General features: G+C 35.0%; 1 long non-coding RNA gene across 2 annotated transcripts; it reads left to right on the forward strand.

Moving 5' to 3' along the window:
* The first annotated feature begins 2,182 nt into the window (after positions 1-2,182).
* LOC149233989 (uncharacterized) lies at positions 2,183-8,945 on the forward strand. Of its 2 annotated transcripts, none has more exons than XR_016246060.1 (2): positions 2,183-7,746; positions 8,555-8,945. It is a non-coding gene; the product is annotated as an uncharacterized LOC149233989 (long non-coding RNA). The 2 variants fall into 2 exon arrangements; XR_016246061.1 differs by having other exon boundaries at positions 2,183-7,736.
* The last annotated feature ends 3,397 nt before the right edge of the window (positions 8,946-12,342 follow it).

The following is a 12,342-nucleotide window of genomic DNA, read 5'->3' on the forward strand; positions in this document are numbered from 1 at the left end:
GGCATGGACTTTCCATTTTAACAGAAACTGAAGCTATATATGCTGAAACTAAGTATTCCTATGGAAAGATCTCAAAAAATTAAGTTGTTTAAAAAAAACGGTTCTGAAAAAGGCTTCCGGATGAAGAAGTTATGGCTTTTTGAAGAAAATTTGATGAAGATGCCGACGAAGTGCGGGAATGTGCGGAAATGAAAAATCCGCCCCCACAAAAAGGAGACTTGAACTCAAGACCTCTACTCTCATAAATTAGCTTTGGACCAAGTGAGCTATACAAAAAGTTTGAGAGAGAGAGAGAGGGGGGGGGGGGGGGTTGAAGCTTTGGGTTGCGTGCTTGCTTTGAGAAAGCTCTTTTTCCCTAAAAAACAAAAAAAACGAACCTTGCGGCTCGAACTTAGCTTTAGCCAGAAACTAAATATTTTCCTCAATGTTTTTTATTTTCCGAGATCACACTAAGACGCAACAGAAAAGAGCATACGCATGAGAAAAATCCTTCCTTTCTGTTTCTGATTTGCCCAGATCGCACAGAGTCGCGGGGCAAAGAGCATACGCAGAAATGAAAGGTATAGATCCAGTAATAAAAAAAGCTAAATAAACCGAAACCGAAATAAACAGAGAGAAAATAACTGTAAACTGCAAATAAACATTGTATACCTCCAAATCTTAAAAATGACGTAGCTAGGGCTACCGGAAACCTTTTCGCATGAAACGAAAGGGGTTCCTCACTGGAACAGATGCTCTCAACACAATAGAGCAGTCATCTCGGGCCGAAAGTAGTCAGAAACAGTAGATCTAGGAAACGTCAGTCGGATGCAGTTCTACCGGCTTCAGATTTGGATCACCAACAGACGCGGCCCTCAAATAGCTCTAATACCATGTAGGAATTTACAGGGTAAGTTCCTCAGACAGAACACCAAAGGACATCGCTCACAAACAGATCGCAGATCAATACACCAGTACTTTTGACGTGGTTAAAACCCTCAAAGAGGGAAACAGTCCACGACTTGAGCCAACGCGGCCACTTCAGGCAATTTATTAATAAAAGAATGAAAATTTACATAAGCTTCTCTCATGAACGGTTAACCTACAAATGACCTCCATGCTCTTTAAATAGAGATCATGGACCAATAGGGTGTTAAGCCACGGATCAAGTGTCGATAATACCGAGGAGAGAATGAACCGTCGGATCACTACATATCGTGACCGTCGGATTGTAAGTTACAAAATGTACATAGTAAAGAAACACACTTTACCTAACTCTATACTAGACCAAGTTATACTTAACTATTTCCTATGTGTCGGAATATCCTAACACACGACACCCTGCTGCTAGGAGGGGCATCAACAATAATAGCAAAAAGGTTCAAAAAAATTTAGATGATTTTTTATAGGTTTCAGGTGGGCTTTTGAATAACACAAAATGCATAATATATGGATGGAATACCCCCCCAAGAATCATGCAAAGGATTTCACAAATATTAGAAATCCCATTGTTGGGTCTTGAAAATGTCATTCATTTCCATTACACTTTCACTATTATGTCCATTATATCACCTCCATTTCACTACCATGTCACTACATTCATCTCACTTTCATTATCATTGGGCCACATTTATGTTTTTCCAAACTTTATTAATTCTTAGTCTTTTTAAGTGAATTTGTGGTTAAAGATTAGAAAATAATGTGCATATGCTTATACCTAACAAGTAGGTTGAGATTGTTGACATGTGCAGGTCAAAAGGAAACTTCTAGAAGACCCTTATGTGGCACTCTAAGGTCAAATTCGAATTTGAGTGGAAAGAATCATGGGATCATGAGGATATGTGTCACATCTCCTAATTGTATTGAAACTCTAAGAAGACATGTGTCTTATCAATTCCTATTTTGCTTAGGACTCTAGAGGTAGAAGGAGAGATTCATGGACTCTCATTAATGAGATGGCTTCTCATCTTTTTGTATAAATAGGAGATCTATCTCCTTCATTTGTTAGCTTAGAGTTTAGAGCTTGTTAGTCTTAGCTTAGCTTGGAGTTTGTAGTTCTTCCTTGATGGTTTTTGAAAGCTTTGGAGAGCTTTGTTGTACTTTATAATTTTGAAGAATTTGAATAAAGCTTTGATATTCTCAACATGGAAGGAGATGTGAAGTAGATGTTATGGAGCACATTAGAATGTAAGGTAGAGTAGATTTTATTTTGTAATTTTGCTTTGATTTCATTATGTTATTTGATTGCTTTCAAGTTTGATAGATTAGAGTTTCCATTGATGCAATTTTAATTCATGCAAGTGTGTTCAACCGGTTGATTGTAAATTAGTTTTTCTTTACATGTTTTTGCATCAAATAGTGACATGAGATTTGCCTCTCTGCTGACTTTGTTTTTTTAGCTTTTCAATTTCAGTTATGCTTTGATTTTAGTCTTATTCATTTGCTTTGTTAGTTAGTTTAGATATCAAATTCCTCATATCATTGACATTATCTCCTAAAGCCATAGCTTAGACTACATGGCGAGCTATTAGACTATGAATGATGTGATTTGATTTTAGTTTTACTTTTCTGCAATTAGATATCAAACTGCTCATATCATTGACGTTATCTCCTAAAGCCATAGCTTAGACTACATGGCGAGCTATCAGACTATGTATGATGTGATTTGATTTTAGTTTTACTTTTCTGCAATTAGATATTAAATTGCTCATATCATTAACGTTATCTCCTAAAGCCATAGCTTAGACTACATGGCGAGCTATCGGACTATGAATGATGTGATTTGATTTTAGTTTTACTTTTCTGCAATTAGATATCAAACTGCTCATATCATTGACGTTATCTCCTAAAGCCATAGCTTAGACTACTTGGCGAGCTATCGGACTATGAATGATGTGATTTGATTTTAGCTTTATTTTTCTGCAATTAGATATCAAATTCTTCATATCATTGACGTTATCTCCTAAAGCCATAGCTTAGACTACTTGGCGAGCTATCAGACTATGAATGAAGTAAATTGATTTTACTTTTATTAGTTTGCAGTTTTTGATTTGTTTGAGTGCAATAGCTTAACTTTTATTTCTGTATTTAGATAAATAGCAGAGATAATGATTTCATGATCAATATTTCATCTTTTGTTTGATTTAAGTAGCTGCATATTTACACTTTTGTTCAAGTACTGATTTGATCAATAACACGTTTTGAGATCTTTTGAAGCGCTAAGTTTTGGAAGTTACCATAAGGGACATAAACCTTGTCTTGAAATCTCTATCCATACTTGACCTTTAAAAGTATTCTTAAGACTTTAGAATAGGATTTCCATTTGCATTAGACACTTTAGGAAACCAAAAAGAACAAAATTCCAAAAACAACATAAACTATAAAACAACGAAGTAAGAAAAATGTTAATTAAGCACATATGGTGCACCACACTTCATCGATTTACGATACCCAGATTGAAAATTTATGTAGAGCAATTTAAGACGTTAAATTGACTAGACATTTTGGTGCCGTCGCTGGGGAAGTGTAATTAGGAGACCTTATTTCTTACATTTAAAAAAAAAATTAATAATTCTTGAGTATGCTCTCCTCCTGCACTTTGTGTGATCTGGAGGATCAGAAAAAGGATTGTTATGTAAAAAAAAATTAATAATTCTTGAGTATGCTCTCCTCCTGCACTTTGTGTGATCTAGAAGATCAGAAAAATGATTGTTATGTAAAAAAAAAAAAAAGAGAAAAAATGGAAACAAAATAAACTTCATCATTTCAATTGATTCAAAAAAATAATAATTGAAACCCAACTACTTTGATAGGTTCAGCTGTCCAAGATTGACTGGTTATGGTTTGTAGTGGTCCTCAAAACACTATATCTTGTTTTAATAAGATTTTGCAATTTAGCTCCAGAATGTGGCCTGATTCCGCAGCTAATTGTGAATTCCGCAGCTAATTTCAAGGTTTAACAGGTTACAGGCATCCAATGAAGAAACTGACCACATGGGCATCTCCGGAATTGTCCTGACATGGATCCTATCCTAGTCACCCAGCCCAGATTGATAAAAAAATCAGCTTAAGACCTCAGTCAAAGTTCTTTTTTAAGTATATTTTACTTGAAGTCTTTGCTTTCTGAAATTGAAAATCATTAATCATTCTTATAAAATTCCACAATTTCAGAGAGAAAAAAGAAAAAGAAAAAAAGAAAACAATCTATGGCTATCTTCAATCCTAGCTTTCAATGTTGCCTCAGTAGAAAATCTACATCCCTGTTCAAGCTTTGGCCTTAAAACAAACCTGCAAAAACATTTAAAAAAAAATCAAAAGTGCAAATTCAACAGATAGAATTGCTTGGACTGTTGTAAAGAAAAATAAGATGAGAAATAAAAAAAAAACCTTGTGTGGCTTTCAAAAGAGTGTATGGGGCATCCAATTTATGTGGATTTTTTTTTTTTTGTTTGAAACCTCCCAATGTCAAAATCTGAAAAATCTGCATACACATTGATTTGATGTTCTGGCCTCTTCGTGATTTCGTTTCAGTGCATCCTCAACCCTTTGTAAGCAATCCATTTGCATTCATTCAGACTGTGTATCTTACTCATATAGGAAGCTTTTGGTTTTGGAACATTTTTGGAAAGCCAACATAGGAAATTTGTTGATAATAACAGAATCTGAAACCTATGGATAACCTACATAAACTGTGCAAATGGATTAGAAACAGAGGCTTAAGGCATGCCGCAGTCACCAATACTCCTAGAGAAAATGCTGAGCTCATGATCTCTATTGAAAGCCTCACAAACTTCTTTGAGTTCTTGGTTATTGGCAATTCGCTCGTTCACCATATTTGCTGTTGATTGCATCTGAAAACAATCTTTCTTTGAAATCGATTTTACAGAGAAATCCACTTCACGAATTTCATTTACATTCCTGAGGCTAAAACCAAATTATGTGTTTCAACATTGTGCATACTACCGCTGGCAAATAAAGGTGTATCGTCCTACCTCTGATTCGAAAATTTTACAGCCGAATGCAGCGATTCACAAAAACGTAAAACAGAGAAAAACGTCAAACTTCAAAAGCATGATTTGGCCAAACGGAGACAAATTTGAGAAAAAAAAAACATGGGTTTTTTTCGGCAATAGGGTCAATTAGATAACCCAAAAACGGTTTTAAGAAATTCGTGGCGGTTTGATAGAATTTCTTGATTCGCTGAAGCCTTTTTTTGCCTGCCGCGTGAAAAAAACGGAATTTCAATTAATGAACTGATAGTTTGATTTAATTCGGTTGTCTGGGTAGGGAATTCCAATTTGGGAATCAACTGTGTGCTGGCATCTAAAACCTGATTACATGCCTTCCATCTTAATAAACTCACACCTGTTTAGAGACGTATCCCAATTGAACACGACTCTCTGTCATTAAAACCCATGAAGTCGCTGCCACCCGTTTGTACCTGTTCCGTTACTTCCGGTTAAATGTTGGGAGAAAATGGAACAGGGAAGACAACGTTTATATGCATGCTGACTAGTTTATTGAAACCAGATCTTGTAGACAATACGGATGTGGAGAATCCTGAATCCAGTGTGTCATACAAACTGTAGAAGATCAACCGAAGTTCCAGTCAATTGTTAGGCATTTATTGCACCAAAAAAAAATAAAAAAAATCTGTGATTCATATACGCACACTCAATTCACATCTGATGTCATGAAACCATTTCAAATTGAAAAATTAATATAGTAAATCTTTCTGGTGGAAAATTACAGCGAGTTGCAATTGCATACTTAGATTCAAAACAACGTATTGTTACAGCATAAAGCTGCAAAAATAGTCCAGTCCCTGCTCAGGCCAAACAACTATGTTATTATTGAGCATGACCTTAGTATCCTCGACTATTTATCAGACTTTATCTGGTGTCTGTATGGGAAGCCTGGGGCTTATTGTGTAGTAACATTGGCATTTTCAATTAGAGAAGGGATCAATATCTTTTTGGTTGGTTTGTTTCAACTAAAAATCTCTGTTTTAAAGATGAATCACTTACTTTTAAGGTTGCAGAAACTCCACAAGAAAGTGCAGAAGAGATAAAAAGCTATGCACGACACAAGTATCCAAATATGTGTAAAACTAATGGTTGGTTGTCTTTTAGCTGCGGAATGCAGCCTGATTCCGCAGCTAATTGGCAATTCCGCAGCCATTTTATTACTTTTATAGGTTATAGGTGTCAAAAGAAGAAACAAACCACATGGGTAGATGGGAAAATGTCAGTACATAGATGGTGTCCTATTCATTTGATCCAAGTCGATGAAAAAGGCCCCGGTCAAAGAGAAGTCAAGTTGTGTGTTATCACTAAGTCGCCACACTAAGTCGCCGCATGTCAGGAAAAAATAATAATTTTGAATCAATGAAATGAATAAGTTATTTGCTCACTTTTCTGAAGGTATTGATTAATTTTGGACTGATGATGAAAGATGAATGGCTAACTTTTTATTCAATATTTTTAGCAACAGAAACTGTGCACATTCCGCAGCTAAAGTCCATTCCGCAGCTGAAAAACCTCATTGTTCAAATCAGCCTAACTTTCTCATACAAAGTCACATTTTGATGATTCAAGTATCGTTGGAAAGATCTCAACAATATCTACACAATGAGAAATCTATCATTAGAGTTTGAAATGACAAATAATGAAATAAATTGCTGAAAAGAAGCAACATCCAATTTGGGGCACCAATTCCAAAGAAGGTATAAATTCTTTTGATTTTTCCTTTTAGAACTTGTTTCATTAATACAAATTCTTAGTCTTGTGTGTAAATATCATAACTAGAGAGATTGATCACCTCTCTCCTTTGATAATCTTACATTCCATTGCAGAAGAAGTATTAGTTTTTTTGCAGGGTCCAGGAGGAAGGACAAATGACTATAAGAGAATGGTGTCTCTCTAAGAGACCAATTTGTTTCATAAGATGATGATCAGCAACAAAGAGGAAATATGTTGATACAAAATTAGATCCAAACACTTGAAAAACTTTCAAATACTATTGTCTCCATCACATCCATACCTCATAATAAACCATTCACCTCATTTCACTTCATACTTTCCATTTACATGCACTTTTCATCTCTTTTTGTCCATTCATAATCCACAAATAAAAGCAAGAGGCTCATTCACATGCTTATTGCCCATTGCCATTTTTGCTCTCCATTGCCATCTTCCATTTTCATCTTTCATTTCCTGTCATTTTCATTTCGCAAATAAGCCTTGCCTCAATGCAAATTATTGAGTCCATAGTTCTTTGAGTCTAAGTTCCTTGTAAAGACACCTTGAGGCTTGCATGCCTTAATGGCAAGTTCTCATGCTGACAAATAATGGGAATACATTAATGTCCCTTGTTCGTAAGATTTTCTAGGTGACTCGACATCGGCAAATTCATTCGTACCTAGCAAGATGTGTTTGGGCATCTTGACTTTTATTGTCATCAATGGTGAGAGTTCTCGTGTTGATTAGTGGCATTCATTAATGGCCATTAAGTCAACAATTTCCTGCTATGTTCGACATCAGAACATTTTTTTTCACATAGTAGGAATTGTGCCAATGAGTTTTGAAGACATGAAGACTATTATTTTCAGCATTTTGAAGCAGATTCAACAAGTTTTAGTAGAAGCAATAAAAAGTCATCTTATCTCTTTATCCATGACTCCTCTTATTCAGCCACTTGAAGAAGAATATGATCAGAATTTTGCAGCCACCACATATACAACTCATCCATTCCAAATGGTAAGTTAAGGTACGTCATTTTCTAAACTTTGACCATAGAATTCCATAAAAAACTAGAATGATAATTGTTGGAAAAACATTTCTCTTCCTCATTTCATAAAATTGCCAATACCATCAGTTTGGGGGGGGGGAATACATTCATATTCATATCTTGCCATGTCCATATCATATTCAGGAGCCCACATACTTTCAACATATATTAACTATTACATTGTTATTATGAGCATACAATGGCTTTTCAAAAAGTGCTTAAATGAGAAATTGGATACAACAAAATCATGGTTGTCACACAAGAACCAACCATTATGCAATTCAATAAAAATATACTTTGCAACAATAATCAAAATATCATTATGCAAAGATCAAAGATCAAAATAAAATGCAAAAAAAAAAAAAAAATTGGTTGTAACACAAGAACCAACCATGTTGCAATTCAAGTAAAACACTTTGCAAAAATATGAAGTTATCAAATGATATCATGCAAAGTTAAGCCAAAGCTCAAGGATCAAAAGAGGTAATGTAATATATATTGTATGAGGACATGCAATAGCTTCAGTTGGGGGGTATGTTGGGTCTTGAAAATGTCATTCATTTCCATTACACTTTCACTATTATGTCCATTATATCACCTCCATTTCACCTCCATTTCACTACTATGTCACTACATTCATCCCACTCTCATTATCATTGGGCCACGTTTATGTTTTTCCAAATTTTATTAATTCTTAGCCTTTTAAGTGAATTTGTGGTTAAAGATTAGAAAATAATGTGCATATGCTTATACCTAACAAGTGGGTTGAAATTGTTGACATGTGTAGATCAAAAGGAGGCTTCTAGAAGACCCTTATGTGGCACTCTAAGGCCAAATTCGAATTTGAGTGGAAAGAATCATGGGATTATGAGGATATGTGTCACATCTCCTAATTGTATTAAAACTCTAAGAAGACATGTGTCTTATCAGTTCCTATTTTGATTAGAACTCTAGAGGTAGAGGGAGAGATTCATAGACTCTCATTAATGAGATGGCTTCTCATCTTTTTGTATAAATAGGAGATCTCTCTCCTTCATTTGTTAGCTTAGAGTTTAGAGCTTGTTAGTCTTATCTTAGCTTGGAGTTTGTAGTTCTTCTTTGATGGCTTTTGAAAGCTTTGGAGAGCTTTGTTGTACTTTGTAATTTTGAAGAATTTGAATAAAGCTTTGATGTTCTCAACATGGAAGGAGATGTGAAGTAGATGTTATGGAGCACATTAGAATGTAAGGTAGATTAGATTTTATTTTGTAATTTTGCTTTGATTTCATTATGTCATTTGATTGCTTTCAAGTTTGATAGATTAGAGTTTCCATTGATGCAATTTTAATTCATGCAAGTGTGTTCAACCGATTGATTGTAGATTAGTTTTTCTTTACATGTTTTTGCATCAAATAGTGACATGAGATTTGCCTCTCTGCTGACTTTGTTTTTTTAACTTTTCAATTTCAGTGATGCTTTGATTTCAGTCTTATTCATTTGCTTTGTTAGTTAGTTTAGATATCAAATTCCTCATATCATTGACGTTATCTCCTAAAGCCATAGCTTAGACTACATGGTGAGCTATCGGACTATGAATGATGTGATTTGATTTTAGTTTTACTTTTTTGCAATTAGATATCAAACTGTTCATATCATTGACGTTATCTCCTAAAGCCATAGCTTAGACTACATGGCGAGCTATCGGACTATGAATGATGTGATTTGATTTTAATTTTACTTTTCTGCAATTAGATATCAAACTGCTCATATCATTGACGTTATCTCCTAAAGCCATAGCTTAGACTACATGGCGAGCTATCGGACTATGAATGATGTGATTTAATTTTAGTTTTACTTTTCTGCAATTAGATATCAAACTGCTCTTATCATTGATGTTATTTCCTAAAGCCATAGCTTAGACTACTTGGCGAGCTATCGGACTATGAATGATGTGATTTGATTTTAGCTTTATTTTTCTGCAATTAGATATCAAATTCTTCATATCATTGACGTTATCTCCTAAAGCCATAGCTTAGACTACTTGGCGAGCTATTGGACTATGAATGAAGTAAATTGATTTTACTTTTATTAGTTTGCAGTTTTTGATTTGTTTGAGTGCAATAGCTTAACTTTTATTTTTGTATTTAGATAAACAACAGAGACAATGATTTCATGATCAGTATTTCATCTTTTGTTTGATTTAAGTAGCTGCATATTTACACTTTTGTTCAAGTACTGATTTGATCAATAACATGTTTTGAGATCTTTTGAAGCGCTAAGTTTTGGAAGTTACCATAAGGGACATAAACCTTGTCTTGAAATCTCTATCCATACTTGACCTTTAAAAGTATTCTTAAGACCTTAGAATAGGATTTCCATTTGCATTAGACACTTTAGGAAACCAAAAAGAACAAAACTCCAAAAACAACATAAACTATAAAACAACGAAGTAATAAAAAGGTTAACTAAGCACATATGGTGCACCACACTTCATCAGTTTACGATACCCGGATTGATAATTTATGTAAAGCAATTTAAGATGTTAAATTGACTAGACACCCAGTACAGGAAAAATGGACCCATTTCTTTTACCTGGGACTTCCAATCTCAAAAGAGAACATGAAGGCAGAAATATGGACTAAGCAAATTGAAAAAATGAAAAACAAAATTCAGAGCTAGGGTATGATGTGGTTAAATATGGCAGGAAGGTTTATTTTAATCAAAGCACTCCTTGCAACGCTACCTATCTACCAATATGCAATAATCATGGCCCGAGCAAGCGCACACAAACAAATGGAGTTAATCTTAAGAAGCTTTCTATGGCGGCGGGGGGGGAACAAGAAAACAAAAAATTTAGCCTGGTGAGGTGGGAGCAAGTAGTGCTACCATACGAACAAGGAGGCCTTTCTATTCGGATACCTGGACTCATGAACGCAGCCCTGGGAATGAAGATAGTATGGAGATTGATCACAGAAAAGAGAGTTGGTGGAAAAAAAACTCTCATCTCAAAATACATGGATGGTTCAAGGGAAAGATTGCTCAATGGAAATATCCCAACAAGACAATGTACTCAAGCTTGGAAGCTAGTAAAAAAACAATTCCTCTAATGAGTAGCTACATCTCTAAAACCCCACACAATGGAAAAACAATTTCGATATGGGAGGACAGAATCATGGGAAAAGAACCACTGAAGACTCATCCAGAAATAGAAGGCATCCAAGAGTGGATGAAAGGAAAAGGTATTAACACTCTATTCTCAATTTCTCTATGGAACCAAAAGGATTGGCAAGATTGGAAACTCTCAATAATACTTGCAAATCTGGAAGGGCAATGGAGCAAAATTAGGGAGCTCCTAAAAGGGGCAGCAACAATCAACTATGCTCAAGAAGATGGATACCTCTGGGATCCTAGTGGTGGGCATTACACTGCCAAGACGGGATACAAAATCCTACAAGAACAACCAAACCAACAAGATTGGGACCCTTGGAAAATAGCCTGGAAATCTGAAAGCTTGCCCAAGATCAAAATGTTCATCTGGACACTTTTAAAAGGGAAGGTATTAACCAGTGAAAACTTAAAAAAAAAGGTTTCCAAGGTCCATCAAGATGTTCATTATGCCAACAGGCTGAAGAAAACATTCAACATTTATTTGAAGAATGCATTTTTTCCAAAGAATGTTGGCAACAGCTTATAAGTCCCTTGGAAATAAGAATAAATTTTTAAAAGTCGTTGCCAGATTTTCTACAAACGCTAGAGAAGGCCTATCCATACACAACAAAGAAGAAAGTCACAATTCAAAAAAATAAGTGCATCTTCAAAAACCAAACTCCAAGAATAGGGAAAACTCTATAAAAAAACGTGGGGATTAACTTCTGAAATAATCAATGTTAAAGGAACATCACCAACTGATCACAACATTCTACAACAAGGAGAGCGAGATTGGCTCAACAAAGCCATAATAAATAACAATGGACAAAAAGGACAGAGGAAAACAAACTCAGGAAATATTTGGAAAATAAGAATGAGTGAAGAGGAACTAGAAATATGGGAAAAAAATCAAAACAGATACTGCCTCTACTTTGATGGGGCCTTAAAGCATAATCCGGGAAAGGCAGGGGCAGGGGATTAATCCTTGATCCTAATGGGAGAGAAATTGTCACGTATGAATGGGGACTTGGACAAATCTCAAATAATAATACTGAACCATACAACCTGTTGATGGGATCAAGAATGATCAAAAGAAGAGAAATACAAAATCCTATAATAATAGGAGATTCAGCCATAATAATAGTGGCAATGGCACGAAATAAAAGCCCAAGTAATGAGTTCATGAACAAATTCTCAGAAGAATCGGGAATAACCTTGAAGACTCTAGCGATGTAATATTCAGACATGTCTTGAGAACACATAATCAACAGGCGGATTATTTTGCAAATCAAGCAGTGGAAAAAATTGAAGGGAATATTCGTGAAAATTGGGAGGAATATCACAATTCAGTCCCATAATAATCAGCAAAAGATCATAAGTATGAGGATCCCCAAAAATAACGAACAAAGAACAATGATAAATGAAACAAAAAAATAAATCAATAGTAAA

Source organism: Pinus tabuliformis, chromosome 8 (genome assembly GCF_031772625.1).
Source record: "Pinus tabuliformis cultivar Carrire ecotype Pingquan chromosome 8, CPIR1, whole genome shotgun sequence".
NCBI classification, from domain to species: Eukaryota; Viridiplantae; Streptophyta; class Pinopsida; order Pinales; family Pinaceae; genus Pinus; species Pinus tabuliformis.